Consider the following 17,236-nt stretch of genomic DNA (forward strand, 5'->3'; position numbering starts at 1 on the left):
ATGTAAAGACAATGATTACCAAATCCTACTGTTAATGGAGAGTTTGATTCAAGGTTTCTTGTATATTTCAAGTCACAAAGTCCTAATGGATTGCATTGCTCTGTGCCCTTTACGGTTATGGGCAGGGGACAACGGCAGAGTTCTCAAGTGTTATTCATTGTGGGTGAGAGTCACACGATTGAACTTTCACCCCACACCAGGCCTACTGTCACCAGACCTCCAGAAGCAAATCATTTCAGCTGTTAGGGGTCTTGGATGCTGTAGGAAGGTTCCCCTTCTAAAGGACCAGGCCCTTCAGTTTCTGGAAGGAGCACTCTGGACTCATCAAAGCTCTGGCCCACTGCATAAGTATAATACATTTTCCACATTTAATCAGGACAGCTGCCTCCATTATTTATTCAGTGCACATGGTATTCATTGATTATATATTGTTTTTAAATATATGGTGGTGAGGGGGCCGTAACATTGACATTATTTGAAAAGTGCTACCCTTACGGGCCTAAATGCTGTACATAGAGGCCTATCCCCCAGAGAGAGCCGCGACATTGACGCATGGGGAGGTGATAGAGGCCGTACAATAAACAGCAATTGTAAAGCGCTACCCTTACGGGCTTCAACGCGCTGTAGAAAGAGGCCTAACCCTCCAGAGAGAGCCGTGACATAGGCGTGTGGGGAGGTGCTGAGCCCGAACAATTTACAGAAATTGTAAAGTGGTACCCTTACGGGCCTAAAGGCGCTGTAGAAAGAAGGACCTCCCCTGCGAGCAAGGCCGTGACCTTTTGCAACTAGGCCTGAGGCTGCTGCTGCCAGGGGACCCAACCCTTCCCGTCCGTCTCCCTAACCCCCGAACACCCACGGTCACATCAACAGTTGACTGAATGGGGCAAGGCCGGGGCTGGAGCTGAGACAGTGCCCCTCACGGGCAATGCCCGCGTGGTGGGGCCCCCGTGGGCCGGGGAGAAGGGGAGGCGAAACAAGGCCCGCATTGGAGTAACCTCGTGGTCCGACGCGACCTTGATGCAGCAGCTGCAAAAGGCGTCGGGGTGAGGGACAAAGAGGCCGCCAGGTGGGCGGGGGAGGCATACATACCTCCCCCTTCCCTCACCTTGGGTGACGTATGGGACCCTGAAGGGGTCACCGAACACTAGGCTGTCCAGTGTGCCATCCTGTGGCACTAAAGGGGCCGCCCCCTTATGAGGGTCCCCTTCGGGGACATGTCGGTCGGCCCGCATTCATTGATTTTATATTGTTTTTAAATATAATTCATGACCAAGGCTGTGTGACCTCACTTCCTGTGATATGACCAACTATGCTAACAGTTAAGAACATTGTAAAGGTGATGCTTCTGGTGGGGTTCAGCTCCGCAACAACAGCATTGGGGCGTTAGCAACATGCAGAGAGAGGGTAACCGGGAAGAAAATCAATTGCTGTAGGTGAAGCGCCAAGAAAGCTTTCATTGAGGAGCTATATGTTGCCTTCAGTATGGGGCATACAGAATATGAGGACGTTGACAAGAAATATGTGCAGATCAGAAGTAAACGTGATCTCTACGCAGCCGGGGGACTGTAGGACCCTTGGGCCTTGTTATCACCGGGCAGCGCGCGTGAAACTTCCGCCGAGGGTTTATTGGCTGCCATTATCTGCTGGCACGCAAAATCGATACAGGAAAAGGGGGAGGAGCTGGGAAGAGCAAGGGTCATATGAGGTACAGGCGGCTGCTGGCTCCAATGCTTCCACAGCTCTGCGAAGATTCATTCTGTCCGCCGGCGGAGGTAAGTTGTCTTTACACTCTACCTTGTCAGATGTTTGTTTACTTGGTTTCCTTCTCAGTTGGGGCGTCTGGGCTGTGAGATCCGGGCCAAGATTAGCCACCCTCCGCTTTAATAATTTGATGTTAAATATCTCTCTTGAGCTGCATTTATATCAGGAACAATTGTCATCGGAAACAGTTCACAAGTGTCCGTTTTAGCGCTGCTTGTGTTTTTAACCAGTTCTACCACTTAGAATAGAAACATGACCGTGGTTGCATCCCACAATGTCCACAGCAGTTATCTGAGTATGGAACAGTACCTCTGCGGGTGCCCAGGACTGAAAAACACGGGGCGGGGGTGAAGGGAGACGCAGGAGGCATAGTGACAATAAACAAGTAAGCTTGCTTTAAAATGTATACATTTTTTTATGCAGCACGTGTTTATTCTGTGGGTCACGAGGGCGAAGCACTGAGTTAAAACACAGCCTACAGGCTCAGAGTTGTCTCAAACTTTTCATCATTAAATGTAAACAGGCTCTGCAGGTCCTGGCCAGAGAGCAGGTAATTCACCCGTGCTCACTCATACAGCAGTTTAAAGTGCACGTCCGGTGCCGAAGGCGCTTCTTGGAGCTGAAAACACCGCATTATTAACATTATTAACTCAGAGGGACCCAGGTCATCGACCTTTGATGAAATTCTGAGCGGACCGCCAGGATTCTAACCTGTAGCTATACGTTTATCAAAGACATTTGGAGCGAATACATCTTTAGTCTCATGAGATGTGTCAGTGGACATGCACACACGCTTCTGAGCCACAAAGTGTATTTGGGCAAGATAAAATTTACTGTCCTCAATCATACATTCATTCTGCAAACGTTGTTCACAGTGTGTGCCCCCCTGTGCTGCGCTGATGATGAGGAAAGTTGGCCCGGCATACAGTGGCGGCTGGTGACATTTGAAAATGGTAAGGCGTAAAATTATTGTCATACTGCACCGCAGCGAGCAAGCAAGCTCAAACAACCTAAGGGGGTTCGGGGGGCTTTCCCCCGAGAACATTTTGAAAAAAGATTGGACAAATGGTGCATTTTCCAGCAAATTTGAGAAAGCAAGAAGGTTAATATAGCAATTGTGAAAGTTCAGTTATTACCTTAAGAGATGTCATATAACTTAGGTAGCTGCTTATTCAGTATAACCACAGCGTTTCATAACAGAGTTCAAGATACAATGCATTGCTGAGTAATATCAAAGGGAGCATTTATTTATTAGCCACAGTGCTGTACCAAGACTCCAAGAGGTAATATGGAAACATGAAAAAGGATCAAGGTGCTGAAAAATAGCCTCGAACATAAGGTTCCCAGACCAGGACATGAGCTCAGCAGCACCCACATGTTTAACAGGCATACCTGCCTCGCCCAGGGAACTGGAAACCAAACACAGGGGAGTATTACATGTTTAACACGCCAGAAACTAGCTCCCCAACTTCAGTCTTCATACGGAACAAATCAAACATTCACCCCAGTTACAAATCTTGGTTAAATCTATTTTTTTTGCATGCCACGCCATGCAAAAAGTCCCAGAGTGACATAGTGTGATGGAACAGCTTCCTTCCAGCAACATCTAAAAATGTATTCCAGTCACCACATCGCCTCCATAAATTAGCACAACAACACTATTACCTGCTCAGATAACTACAAGCAAAAATCATTGAAAAGACGTTTTCCCCAATGCTGGAAATCAACTAAAAACTTTAAAGCACTAGAATTAAAATCAGATGAATTATGGATGTATATATTAAATAGATGTATCTGGCCCTTCACTGAAGGGCATCAAGTCCTATAATATATATATTATTTGGAGCAGTTACATTATTGAATTTCAACTAAGTTGTAAAGTCATACAGAAGCACCATTTACAGCTTCAAGCATCAGACTAGCCGGTTTCGATCTCACCCTGCATTTTCTCAAATGATGGTCTTTTAGATTCACTGCTCAGACTATTCTTGTTTATGGCCCAATTACGAGTTGCACTGTGCAGGGGTGCTGCAATTTCTGAGTCTGGGATCGCCGACTCCTGCCAGTAACTGCAACTCCATACAGTCCAGTTACAAGTTATTCTGCCTGGAATGGCTAATAGCACACATACCTGCTTTACTGGGTCAAAAGCAGCATGGGGATCCCATTCCAGGGTGAATAACAGACCATTTCTGCTCCCTGCTACCTCCATTCAGCAGGTGGTAAATGGAAGTGGGGGATTGATGCAGGCCAGGGACATGGGCGAGGAGGGTATCTGGGGCTTGCAGGGGGGGGTTGTTAAACGGCATGCAGAGTGTTTCATGCTCTCCCTGTGTTGTAGGAGGGGTGAGGTGGGGGCTAGGCAGCGTGTGTGCCCACAACCTCTACTCAACATGCACTCAATTTTACAAGGTACATTCCCCCCTAGTAAAATTGTGCTCAGAGTTCCTGCACCCAGTATTCCCCATACTTTAATTCACATTAATTCTCTGAGCAAGAAAGCATTGCTCAAAAATACATATGTGATTCCAGGCAAACTAAACCAATAAAATAGAATTTAGCCTTTTAAGTACCTTTCCCTGTTTCAAATTGATATCATGATTGTACCTGGATTTCTCTCAATTAATAATGCAGTGGAACCCATAATTAAAAATCGACCATGCTTTCTAACATTTGTGCATGTGTAAAATATTCCATAGTGTGGTCACCCTTACTAATTGTGCTAGCTGGAGGAACGGTACAAAAGCAATGCCTTACTTTTCATGATCAGAAACAGTTTGTAGACAAGGTGAAAAAAATGAAAATGTTTTCAGCGTATTTCAAAAAGAAAGAATGGCACATATGGACAAAAATACACTGCTACACTTCAGCCCATCTACAAATAAAATCCGACATGGAAGGTGTAATTAGTTAATCAAGGCTTTATGCGAGTTTAAAGTACTATCAACGAATCCAACCCTTCTTCATAAGCAAGTGTGAATCAGGCCCTTCACAACAGGCGCTTCATGACAATTAAACAAGTGTGCCTTAAGCACTTCATTAAAATGTAACATGTCTATCGAGCACTTCATCTGCATATAACAGGTATGTTTCATGCTTTTATTTGCCAATACAAGCGTGTAATGCACTTCTTCACAATTAATGGTGTGTACATAAGAGATTTCGTCACGAATAAACATGTGTGCATGTGCATAGCAGGCACCTCATCACCATTAAACACAAGTGTAGAAAGCATTTATCATCCTTGGCATGTGTGTACCATGCAGACATCCACTTAATCTCTGTGAGTCAGAAATTTTATCATCAGTGATCATGTGCATATCAGGCACGACATTAGCGTCACATGTATGTTTATCAGGCACTTCTTCACCAGTGACAGTGTGTATCAGTCACTTCGGTCCACGACGCTCCAGTGTATTATTAAACAGGTGCTCCTTATCAGTGAACAAGGCTCACTCGTGCACTTTATTCTAATTAAAGGTAGTCGCGGCTTGCAATAATCGTTGACGCTGTGGTACCAGCATATTCGCACCGTTTTTTCGAGGAGACCCGGAGCCGGTATTAACAAGACGAAAAGCTGTCGGCAATGTAAAGTTGTAGGTTGTAAATAACTGGAGGACCACTGGTTATGTTCCAGTAAGTATATTTATTTATATTGTAAATTACGAGCTTAATAGAGGAGCGCCGGCCGGCGCTGCCGTTCTGTGTTCTCCCCGGCGTGCAATGAGGAATGCGCGCGCAGCGCGCCAACATGGCCGCCGCACGTCACGTCTGACGTGACGTGCATAAACTAGAATGCGCACTCTACATATCTCCCCTTTTTTATCAAACTTTAACTGAGTCACTTACAGTCCAGTGTCCAACTCGAAATCTCGAAATCTGGAGGGCCTTACCACCGGCCTCCCACTTCTTGTAACCTTTACCGGGTTCTCCATAGTTTCTTGGCTCCCCTCCTCTTGGCTCTCTGCTCCTTCTCTCACAGCTCCCTCTTCATTCATGCTTCTCTCAAACCTGTCCATTTCCATACCTCTACTTCCGTTCTCTTCTTCCTCTTCTCTATCCATTTCTCCCCTTACTCTGTCTTGCTGCTCGCCGGCTTCTTGTCTCTTCTCCACGTTCGCACCTTCCATGTCTTCCCATTCAGTTCCATGTTGCTCCCAGCTCAAAACCTTATTGCACCTAGCCATCCGGTCCTGGGACCACACGTTTCCATCGCTCAGCAGAGCGGCTCGATCGTACACCTCCACAACTTGCATCGGCTTGCTGTACTTGCTGTCTCCCTTCTTCTGTAGAGTGGCCAACTTTACTCTCACCCACTCTCCTTTCTCCAATCCTGTACTTTTGACATTCCTCCGTTTATTGTAGTGGTCGCTGTAAATTGTCTGTGCTCTTTCCAGGTTGGCCCGCACCACTGCAGGGGACCATTCGCTGGTGACGACCTTTTCCTTCCAAATCCTGTTGTCATGGGTGAAGGGTTCACGTCCCCTCAATATTTGGAATGGGCTGTACCCCGTGCCAGTGGGGGTTATTCTGTACGCCCACACCATGTTCTCTAACGCCTTTTCCCAACTCTGTCCACTGGATATGGCAGCTTGGATGGCTCCCATCACTACCCGGTTAAATCTCTCCACTAGGCCGTTACCGGCCGGATGGTAGATCGCCGTGTGCTTGACAGTGATGCCATTCCTTTGCATGAACTTGTTCCACCTTTCCGACGTGAACTGGGGCCCATTGTCACTTAAGATCGATTTGGGTATTCCTTCCCGGGTGAAAGTCTCTGACAGGAACTTTATGATGTTTTCTGTGTCCATGGACTCATCTATTTTCACCTCCGGCCACTTTGAATATCGATCCATGAGTACGCACACGTATTTCTGCGTGCCTTGGTCATCTAGGACGGGTCCCAAAATGTCTATCGATAGTTCTTCCCATGGATTAGCGGGAGGGTCAAACTTCCCTATTGCTGGTCTCAAAGGTTTTAAGGTCTTATCTGCTCTTTGACATTGTGGACATTCCCTGACATGCCTCTCAGCCTTTATGTCCATGCCTGGCCACCAGTAGTTTTGCTTTGCCCTTGCTTTTAGTTTTCCTATGCCTAGGTGTCCTTCATGTAGCAGGTCCAACAGTTTCGAGGTGAGGTTCCTGGGGGGGATCACCTTGTCTCCTCTGTAGATGAATACCCCCTTGTCCCCTACTGACAGTTCCTCTCTGACTTCAAAGTACGGCTTGAGGCTCGCCCTCACGTTCCTTTTCTCAGGCCATCCTTGAACAATGTTCTCTTTTACTTCTTGCATGTCCGTGTCTTCCTCATAGGACTCTGACCATTCTTGTAAGCTTATCAACCTTTCTTGGTCCTCTATAAGGGCTACCAACTCTCCTTTGCTTGCAGGGTCTTCCTCTCCTGGTTCCATGGCGGCCGCCCTACTCAGGAAATCCGCCACTCGGTTCCGGTTCCCGGGAAGGTACTCCACGTCATACCTAAACTCAAGTAACTTTAGTGACATCTTGGATATTCGGGGAGTGGCACTGGCGTGTCCACTCGATGTCAGCACCTTCACCAATGGCTTGTGATCTGTTTTGAGTAAAAAATGTGTCCCCCACAGAAATTGCCTGAACCTCGCCATGGCCCACACAACCGCCAGCATCTCCTTCTCAATCACGCTGTATTTTCTCTCTGTATCCGTCAGTGCCCTGGACGCAAAACTGATTGTCTCCATTTCTCCTCTTCCTCTGTCTTGCATGAGCACAGCGCCCAGGCCCTTGTCGCTGGCATCCGTCGTCAGTACAGTGGCGCCTTGTGGATCGTAGCCCTGGAGGGGAACAGCTCCTATTACATCCCTTTTGATCGTTTCAAACTCAGCTTGTGCTTCCGGTGTCCATTGGAACACGGTGCTTTCCCTGGTCAGTAACCTCATGTTATGGGTCTTTGAGGCGAAGTGGACCACAAACTTGCTGTAATACTCCGCCATCCCCAGGAATGACCTGACCTCTTCCTTGCTTCTGGGTGGTGGAGCATCAGCGATGGCCTTTACATTTTCCAACTTGGGTGTAACGCCCTGTTGACCGATCTCGTGTCCTAGGTACGTTACCGACTGTAGTCCCAACCGACACTTCGCCCACTCCGCTGTAAGGCCTTTTGTTTCCAGCGTCTGTAGCACGTGTTCCAGCTTTCGGTCATGATCATGCTTGTCTCGGCCCATCACCAGGATGTCGTCCTGGAAATACTGGACGTCTTTGCAGTCTCTGAATAGTTGGTGCATCATCTTCTGGAAAACTGCAGCCGCCGAGGCCAGCCCGAACGGCATGCGACAAAACTGGTAACAACCAAACGGGGTGATGAAAGAGGTGAGACTTTTGCTGTCCGGGTGGAGTGCTATTTGGTGATAGGCTGATGTCAAGTCGATAGTGGAGTACCACCTCACTCCTCTGGTCTTGGCCAACATTTCTTCAATTCTGGGGAGAGGGAACTTCTCCACCACGATATTTTTATTCAGTTCTCTCAGGTCCACGCAGAGCCGGACCTTCCCATTGGGCTTCATCACGACCACCAGGGGCGCCAACCATTCCGCACATGTTATCGGTTCTATTATCCCCTTCTTTTCCAACTCCTGAAGTTCCTTCTGGACCGCCTCTCGTACCGCAATCGGCACGTTTCTCACCTTGTGAGCTACCGGTATGGCCCCTTCCTTGAGCACGATCTTGTGTTGGAACTTTTCCATCCGTCCCACCGTGCCTCCAAACACTTTTGGGTAGTTCTCCTTCCACTTATTCAAGTCCGGCCATTCCTCTTGTTCTGCGAGTAGTATTTGTTCCTTTCCACCTGGATCCAGCTTTATCCCCAAGTCACCCTGGTCCAGCCATCCAAGGACGGAGGGTCCTTTCTCCGCTATATATAGCTTGCACCACGCTGATCGGCCTCTAAATTCAAACAACAAGTGCCGGAACCCCATCATTGGAATGCGGTCGCCATTGTAAGTGACCGGCCGAATGTCTAGTTTCTCCAGCTCTGGGCCCAACTTGGGTCTGAACATTTCTTCCCACACTGCTCGCTGGATAGTGGTGAAAGGGGATCCGGTGTCTGCCACTACCGTGATGGTGATTCCTCCCATAGACATGTCCAGAATGGGTTTCGTGGATTTCTTCCCTTCTACGCTTAGTACTTGGTCGTATATACATAAGACTGTGATCACCTCTTCCTCTGCGATCTCCTCTAGGTCTTCTTCGCCTTGGTCTATGCTTTTCACCATTCCCTTGGGATTTTTCTTCCTACACACCTTTTCGTAGTGGCCCAAGATGCCGCAGTGTAGGCACTTAGCTCTGAACGCGGGACATCTTCGATCACGTGCGTCCTGGGACCAACTGCCGCACCTGTAGCACGATTTCTTGCCTTCATTGCCTGCTTGTTTCCCTTGCCATCTGTTGGTTCCTCTGGCCATCGGTTCTTTGCCTCTCTGGTCTTTCCGGTGGTCTCCCTCTTGAATCCTGTTCACCATCGTTGGGGGCGCTATGTCTTTCTTTGTCGCATCGGCACATCTCCGTGCGAGTTCCGCCCTTTTTACAATGACCATTACGTCTTTGAGTGTGGTGTCGCCACTTGCCCATAGCTTATCCTGGACATTTGTGCTAGTGGTATGCATCACGATCTGGTCCTTTATGAATTCGTCTTCCCACAATGCGTATTTGCACGGGGCAGCTAGCTTCCTCAAGGCCGCTACATATTCCTCAATGTTCTATCCCGGCCGTTGTTTTCTCTGCTGGAAGTTAAACCTGTCCACTGATACGCATATAGTGGGGCGATACCGTTCGTCCAGATCTTCCAATGCGTGTGCATATACATCCTTGTCTGCATCGTCCCTCTTTTTGGGCACCAGGCTCTTGTAAATCCTGAGGCCCTCCGGACCCAGGTTCAGTAATAGGATCCGTTTCTTCCTTTGGGGGGTGAACGACTCTTCATTTTCATCCTCCAAGACCCCTATGAAATTGTCGATATATTCTTTCCAGTCCTCCCACTTCATCAGGGGGTCCCCTGGTTTCGGTAGGAATTGCACCGGCGCAATCGCATAGCCTGCTGGCGTGCTCATCCTCACCTCCCTGATCGCTGTCGAATTGACGTCCTTGCTGGTGGGACTCCCTGGGGTGCTGTCCTTCACCTCTGTGGTGGTGTCTTCCAGGGGACTCTCAGTGCTAGTCCCCGCCTCCTCCTCTTTGGTAGCCAGCGCTGTACCTCCAGGGCCCGGCGTGGTGGTAAGGGTTGCACCGTGGGCTGTCTCCTGTGGGGCGTGCTGCAGCCTCTCCAGCCTCTTCGCCGCCTCTCGGTTGACTGTGGCACTGCCACGCTCCTCTGCTCGTGTGGTGGCTCAGCTGTGCCTTCCCATGAACCCTCTGCAATGTGGGCTATGTGGGGCAGCTCTGCATCCTGCTGTAGTAGTGTGTGGGGTTGCCTACCCTGCTGCTGTCCACGTGGGGGTCCGTGTTTTTTTTTTTCCATCCACGTGGGTGGTCAGCTGGAGCCTCCCGACCTCGTCGCCACTGTAAAGTTGTAGGTTGTAAATAACTGGAGGACCACTGGTTATGTTCCAGTAAGTATATTTATTTATATTGTAAATTACGAGCTTAATAGAGGAGCGCCGGCCGGCGCTGCCGTTCTGTGTTCTCCCCGGCGCGCAATGAGGAATGCACGCGCAGCGCGCCAACATGGCCGCCGCACGTCACGTCTGACGTGACGTGCATAAACTTGAATGCGCACTCTACAGGCAACACCCGGGAAACACTTAAGGAACACGCCGGTACTGGAGGGTTAAGCAGCAGCCTGATATATCCAATTGGTAACGTGCGGCGATATTTACCGAACATTTTATACTCTAAAATCCATAATTCAGATTCGAATATCCGACCGCAACATTGTGTCACATCTCTTAACGAACTCATCATTTAGACGCCGCGCCATATATTCGGGACCTCACCTTGAGGAGTGCTGCCATCTAGATCATTAGTCCGTGGGTCTGTTGCGCATTCTCGACATTAAATCGTAAGGATGATACTGTACAATTGCTCCATTTAACATTATAATTTTGTATATATGGGCGTTTAATATTATCCACAACGATATACGGACAGAGCTTAAACCACAGCATATCTAGACAATCGTTTTCTTCTGGAGTAGTGGACTGATGAAGGCATGTATGCCGAAACGCGCGTTGTAGACATCTGCCGCACTGCCTGAGTCAACGTCTTCGCCTACCACCTGGACTAGTATATTCTGTTGAATTTGTATTAACTGATTTATTTGTAATTAATTGTTGCAATTTTGATTCAAATTCTTTTATCTAAGTCTAAACATCACAAAACTAAAAAAAATAAGACAGACATGATATATATAATAAGAATAAATAAATAATTTGAACAGTTATAAAAGTTCTATTCTTGTTGTTGTAGAATGCTTGTCTCGCACAGTCACATATACCAGACTTTACAGGGTATTCTTTAAGGCAATAACTGTTTAGAATAAGTTTCTAGCTATAACTTCCTTACACTAGTTTGCATTCCCTATGTTATAGCTAGTCTGTTTATAGGGGTCCCTTGTTTTCTAAACGTACCAGCATATTCTGAAAGGCCTTTATTTCAACCCACACAAGTTTCTGCCAAGCTTCACTTGCCTTCAGAGTGCCATCTGTGAAAGGAGCCTCCCTCATTCCACATTTAAAGCAATCAGTCATTAAAGCCTTCCGAGTGAGCAGCCTACTGTTAAGGCACAGTAATCCGGAATGCCAGCCGGCCTGCGTAGAACGAGGGTTTAAAATGGCCTGCACCCATGCCGAGAAGTGTTGGCCTGCTTTCTCAAATTTAAGAACAGCAGCAAGTACTCCTTTCCTGTCAATTTAAACGACTATCGAAATTTGATAAAAAAAACCTTTATACACAAAACCGGAGATATTCCTTACAGAAGTTTAGAAATGCAGGCTTTTCAGTTAGCAAAATAAAATGACTCATTTACGTAACAAGTCAACAAGCCTACGGAAGCAAATATGATTTTAAGCAAATAATGTAGGCCCACGCATACACCAAAAAGGTGTTAGAGAGTGACACAAAAAATAAGGATTGTTAGTTTAAGTCCATTTGAGTAAAAGGGACATACGTCATCTCTACCGGCAAACCAGCAAAAACGGTGTGTTTATCACAGCAGCCCCAGAGCATATCCCCTGACAAAAAACAGTGGGGGAGTCGCGGTGGGGGGGGGGGGGGTATCGCGCGGGGGTGGGGGACCGGGGGTTAAATATAAAGTTAAATAATGAAACCTTGAAAACTTACCTGACATGGTCGTCCGTGCAGTGTGTGCTCCTGGGCCGGAGTCCAGGTTGGCGCCTTCGTAGTGACTGGTTGCAACCCCTCTCTCAGCCAATCCAGACGCTGCTCCAGCAGCGCCAGGATTGGCTTGAGCAGGGACTGTCCCCGCCCAAAGGTGACCGGGGGCTGCGGCCTCTGGCCATTAGCAACCCTCGCCCTCGCTCGCTCTCCTAATGGAGAGCAATGCAGGCTAAACTAGTGCGCATGTTAGGGCTGGGTAGAAAAATGAACAGCCTGAACCCGAACATGCGCACTGGACCTGCCCGACTGCAGCTGCCTGTCAGTCAAACAGAAACAACAAACACAACCCTGCAGTGAGTGCTGCCCCACCTCCTTCAGAGTCCTGACTCCTGACGGCCGATTTCGCGTCAGGACGGTGTGAGGAAGATTACGACCATGCCAGTTAGTGGGGCAACGCCCCCAATGGACGCACCGCCACTGCCGGCACAGCTGGAGGACGCCTCCTGGTTCAAGTAACATCTAAGCCAAGCACATATGCAAAATGTATATTAGTAACGATATCACGCTAAGACCTACGATTACAAACGCTGAAAACTCATTCAATGCACCTTCAGCATCGAAGAGCAGGACAGCGACTCTGATTTCTGACCCCTGGATAAACAAACCTCTTTTGGCGCTGGGTTTGAAATTATGATCTACGATTTAGTTGGTATTAGACTTGATATTCTTGAGATAGTATTTCCCTAAACTGTTTGCCCTTTCCTCCTGGGTTATGCTGATTCTCTTTTCATAGCCCTAGGACTCGTAGCACTTTCCCACTGTAAATACTGTGTGAAAGTGCACATATCCTTCCTACACATGTTAGGAAGTGGTGCTTACATGGTGATTTCAAACATGTCAGGGCTGCCATTAGGGGCCTGTGTATGCGCACTTGCACCTGTGGTGTGTTTCAACATGTGTCAAGTTTGCTATTGAGGCCTGTGTATGTACACTTGTACCTGTAGCGTGTTTCAACATGTGTCAAGTCTGCCATTGCAGGCCTGTGTGTGCGCAATTGCGCTTATGCTCTGGTTGTCCTCTCTAAACCACTGGTTAATCCTGCCCTGACCTTTCACTGCCCCTAGATTACCGCTGGGGCTAAGTCTTAAGGGGTGAAGCAAGTGGTAGGTGAAAGGCAGGACAGGTACACATGCGTGCTCCTTGCCTAGATCGTGAAGAATACCCATGTGTGTTTTCACTACCTGTGAGGTCTGCTCTTCCCTTAGGTTAACACGGGGGAATGAGTGGCTTGAAGCTGCAATAGTGGCTTACAGTGAGCAGCCTCATCATGGTAATTGGATTCACAATGACAAACCCTCCCTTGTGGTACAGGTGGATTTGTCATTTGTAGCTTAAAATTGCCACACCTGGAAAGTGGGCATTTCTTCTCTAAAACTCTTTATGTGCCTTTTTGCTTGGCTCCAGTCCACACCAGAGACTGTGGTAGCACATCCGTGAATTCCCCAGCGACAGCTATAAACATTGGGCATGCAACTGGAACAACAGACCTCTGCCATTTGAGGGTCTGGCTGGATAGATTGGAGGGAGAGATTTAAGCACTTAGCCTCTGGGAGCCACAGCATGGCCCACTACAGATTAAAATCTGCATTCCACAGCCTCATGGCAGACAGGACTGAAATATTGGGAAGACATCTGTGCTTCGAAGGGAAACCCCATGAACCACCTCCAACTTCGAAAGCACACTACAGTATAACTACTGGTGCCATACTACAGCTTGGCAGAGATACACTTGTGGGGGCGCAGGACCAGAGATCCTGAACTGTGTGGTACACGTTGTCAGAGGAATATGCACAAGGAGGATTACTGCCATCGGAAGGGACTAAGGCCCTTTATGAATAGTTGTGGCCTGGCTGACTTCCTGCTGTTCTGTGACACCCTGAAGTGTGCTCTCCAGGGGCTTGTTGGCTTGCCCTCTGTTCTCTTGTGGAGGTCTCAAGGACATCAAAGTCCTTCCGCGAGGTGCTCACACCATTTACTGTGACACCTGGAAAGCGGTATCTGGTTGCACGTCGTGAGCGTGAACCTAGGCATTGTGCCTGGAGACCGGATTGTTGTGTGTGGAGCCACAAAAGTACTTCCCCCATCTGAGGTCTGTGGCCCCTGCATCGTGGGGCCTCAACACGCCTAAGTGCCTTGTTTGTAAACAGTGGATTTATCGGTTGTGGGATCCAGTGCGGCCCATTTCCAGCCGCGGTCGGTAAGGGAGTACCTGCCGGGGCGGTGACATGGGGAGGGGGAGGGGCAGGGTGGGGGTTAGTAATGTATGGATAATGAAGGTTTGCAGGTAAGTAAACATTTAAATAAATCAAACGAATTTCGTTGCGCGCACTGCATTGCATTTGGGGATGCAGTGCACGCAACGAAATTCGTTTGATTTATTTAAATGTTTACTTACCTGCAAACCTCCATTATCCATACATTACTAACCCCTACCATGCCCCTCCCCCTCCCCACATCACAAACCCGGCAGGTACTCCCCTACCGACTGCGGCTGCCCATTTCGTCAATGGTACTGCATTGCTCTTGTGAGACACACTGAATGCAGGCTCATTGTGTGCATTGTCCGATCCATAGTATGGTCTCATTCTACCTCATGCGGCACTGCTGAAATTATGCTTGTGTGATTGACTGGAATTGTCTGGTGCGGCCCGTGCCTCATTTGTAGGGAAGTATGGAGTTTACAACTCTTCGTTGTGCATGACTAGAATTGTCTGGTGCTACTCGTATCAATGCACACCAAGAGTTGTGCCTCATTTCCAGGGAGGTGTGCAGGAGCAGATTTGGGTTCTGGGGTGCCCGGATTGCCTGGGCGCTACTTGGATTGACATGTGCCTGACGCTGTGCTTCCTTCTTCTGAGAGGCTCCCCTGCTTCATCTCCCCATTCATCAATAGTTCCTTTTTGTGCCTCAGTGCAACAGACCAATTGCCCTCTCTTATCTGGCCCGACGACTATGTGTTGCCAGTTATTATTGCCGGAAGGGTCTTGGGGGTGAGAGTTAGCGATGGGCTGAGGAACGCTTCAGAAAGCAATTGGAATTGGGTTAAGAGACTGCATGACCCCCTGTCCTTCGCAGAGCTGTGCTGGTGCTTCTCCCACATCCTGTGGGTGAACTTTCTGAGTGGTGCCCAAACCCCCATTTGTCAACTGCCTCCTTATTAGCCCTGCTACCTACCCCGCCTTCTTCCCTGGCACCCTGACTAAGTGACTCAGCTCACAATCGCCTTTTCTCCGGGGGAGGTCTATCTCCAGCCTGTGGGTGTAGGGTAGTTGGGGTAAGTTGAATGATGGAGGAGGGCTTGGGCCACGGGGTCTGCATGTGTATCATCAACAGACTTAGCAGATATCAGTGGCATCACGTGACAGTGCGGTGTGCGTGCGTGTGTGAGTGTGTTCGACACGGACCTGCCTGATATCCATTGCATTGCATAGCGGTGATGAGTGAGTGTATAGGAGTGGCTTCGCGGGGACTGCTTGGTATGCAATACATCATACAGCGGTGTCATTTTACACATTGATTTCTTGCCAAATTGAATACTACGTTTGGCATTGGTTTTTACCCATTGCTGTTTAAAAAGTTTTGTAATTATCTGTGTGTACACACTCCTGAAATCATTGTGATCTGGGGTGCACTCTATAACTGTGTAGAATTGAAATGTAATAATTGGCAGGGTGGGCCTAGTTCATACATCGTTTGGAGCCATGTGAGGGTGCTGTGGTGGGGGGAAGTAGGATCTTTCCCAAGTGCGCATACTACTGATGTCAATTTAACACGGTTGGGCCTAGTACTGCTTGTAAAATTTCCAAATCTGATTTATTTCCAGAAATACATGATGTTCATGTTGTGCTTAATACAAACTTTATTTACATACACTATGTGTGACATCTCTTTTGTGACGCTCAGTGTATTTATTGTGTGAGTGAGTGCTGTTCCAATAGTTCACACATTGCCTCTGTGATAAGCCTGACTGCTCAGTGCCAAGCTAGGCAAGGGTGAGCGCAAGTTATACAGTGAGTGTAATCACCCACCCCTGATGGGAACGGGAACGGTAGGTTCTGCCTGTCCAGGGCACCACCTCAGCCATCCCGCAAGTGGCAGTTCCAATAGTCTTTCATTACATTTGAGTAAGTCAAGTCTGCCGGAATTTAACAAGCAAAGTGTACAGTATTTATGGTACCATGTATGTTTTGGTCTGGTAAACACAAAAATCTAAATGTTGTTCCCAGCAACTCATAGTAGGTGATATTTATTGCACCCAATAAATAAGCTACTTCAGGGTTTCTCTATCCGGTGCGATAAAAGCACCTGGATTCTGATGAACTCAGAAGCAGGGACATAGTGTGGTAATACTAGTTTAAAAATATATATTTTTTCACATTATGGCAACAGCCAGCCCAGCACACATTTGACATGCAACATATTTTAATACGGGAACAGTTGTGTATATAGATTGGCATCACCATATAATCAAATTTCAATTAAAAGTTCTAAACACAGCAGACAGACAGTCACATTCATGGGGGCATCACCGGAGAGTCCGGGGACTACAGGGAGGGAGAGGGGTGGTTGGACACTTCAGTGTGACAAAGGTAAGTTTGTAAGAGAGCCCAGATGTCTTTGGGATGGACGGAAGGGTGTATAATCTCGTCAAATTGTTCAGTCGTTCCTAGGCAATAAGTCGAGTCACAGTGCCATTGTTTTATTAATGGCACATCATTGCATCGAAAGTATGGCGACATGCCTGTTATCCAGCACAAATGGAATGGAGGTGAGCCGCCGATATCCAGTAGGTACGCCTGATCGGTCGACCAACAAAGCTGTCTGGGGGAAGGGTCGAGGGGAATCCTTAATATCTCAGTCTTGCCAGTGCTTGTAAGTGGGGGCATGCCCATGCAAAATGCAGAAAATCAGCAGACATAGTTCCCCATCTCCCACATTGGCTACGTTTATCCCCATCAAATTTAGCAATATGATACGGGGTGTAATAGTATTGGTGTAAGTATTTAAATTGTATCAGCTTGTGTCTGTATTGGAGAGGAGCGTACTTTACTTGTGCACAGAAATATGCCCATGCCTTATCAGTCAGCTTGTAGTCTAGGGAGTCGTCCTA

At 47.9% G+C, this 17,236-nt stretch overlaps 1 protein-coding gene across 2 annotated transcripts in view; it reads left to right on the forward strand.

Moving 5' to 3' along the window:
• The first annotated feature begins 1,686 nt into the window (after positions 1-1,686).
• Positions 1,687-17,236, forward strand: part of LOC144817770 (N-acetyltransferase 8F1-like) — a 96,670-nt gene continuing 81,120 nt past the window's right edge. The window contains exon 1 of one of the 2 annotated variants that reach the window (XM_078674570.1): positions 1,687-1,772. The gene's annotated coding sequence lies outside the window, so the exon portion shown is untranslated. The remainder of the gene's footprint in view (positions 1,773-17,236) is intronic. The other variant, XM_078674571.1, reaches the window with a different exon arrangement.

The sequence above is a fragment of the Lissotriton helveticus genome, chromosome 2_1, assembly GCF_964261635.1.
Source record: "Lissotriton helveticus chromosome 2_1, aLisHel1.1, whole genome shotgun sequence".
Classification (NCBI taxonomy): domain Eukaryota; kingdom Metazoa; phylum Chordata; class Amphibia; order Caudata; family Salamandridae; genus Lissotriton; species Lissotriton helveticus.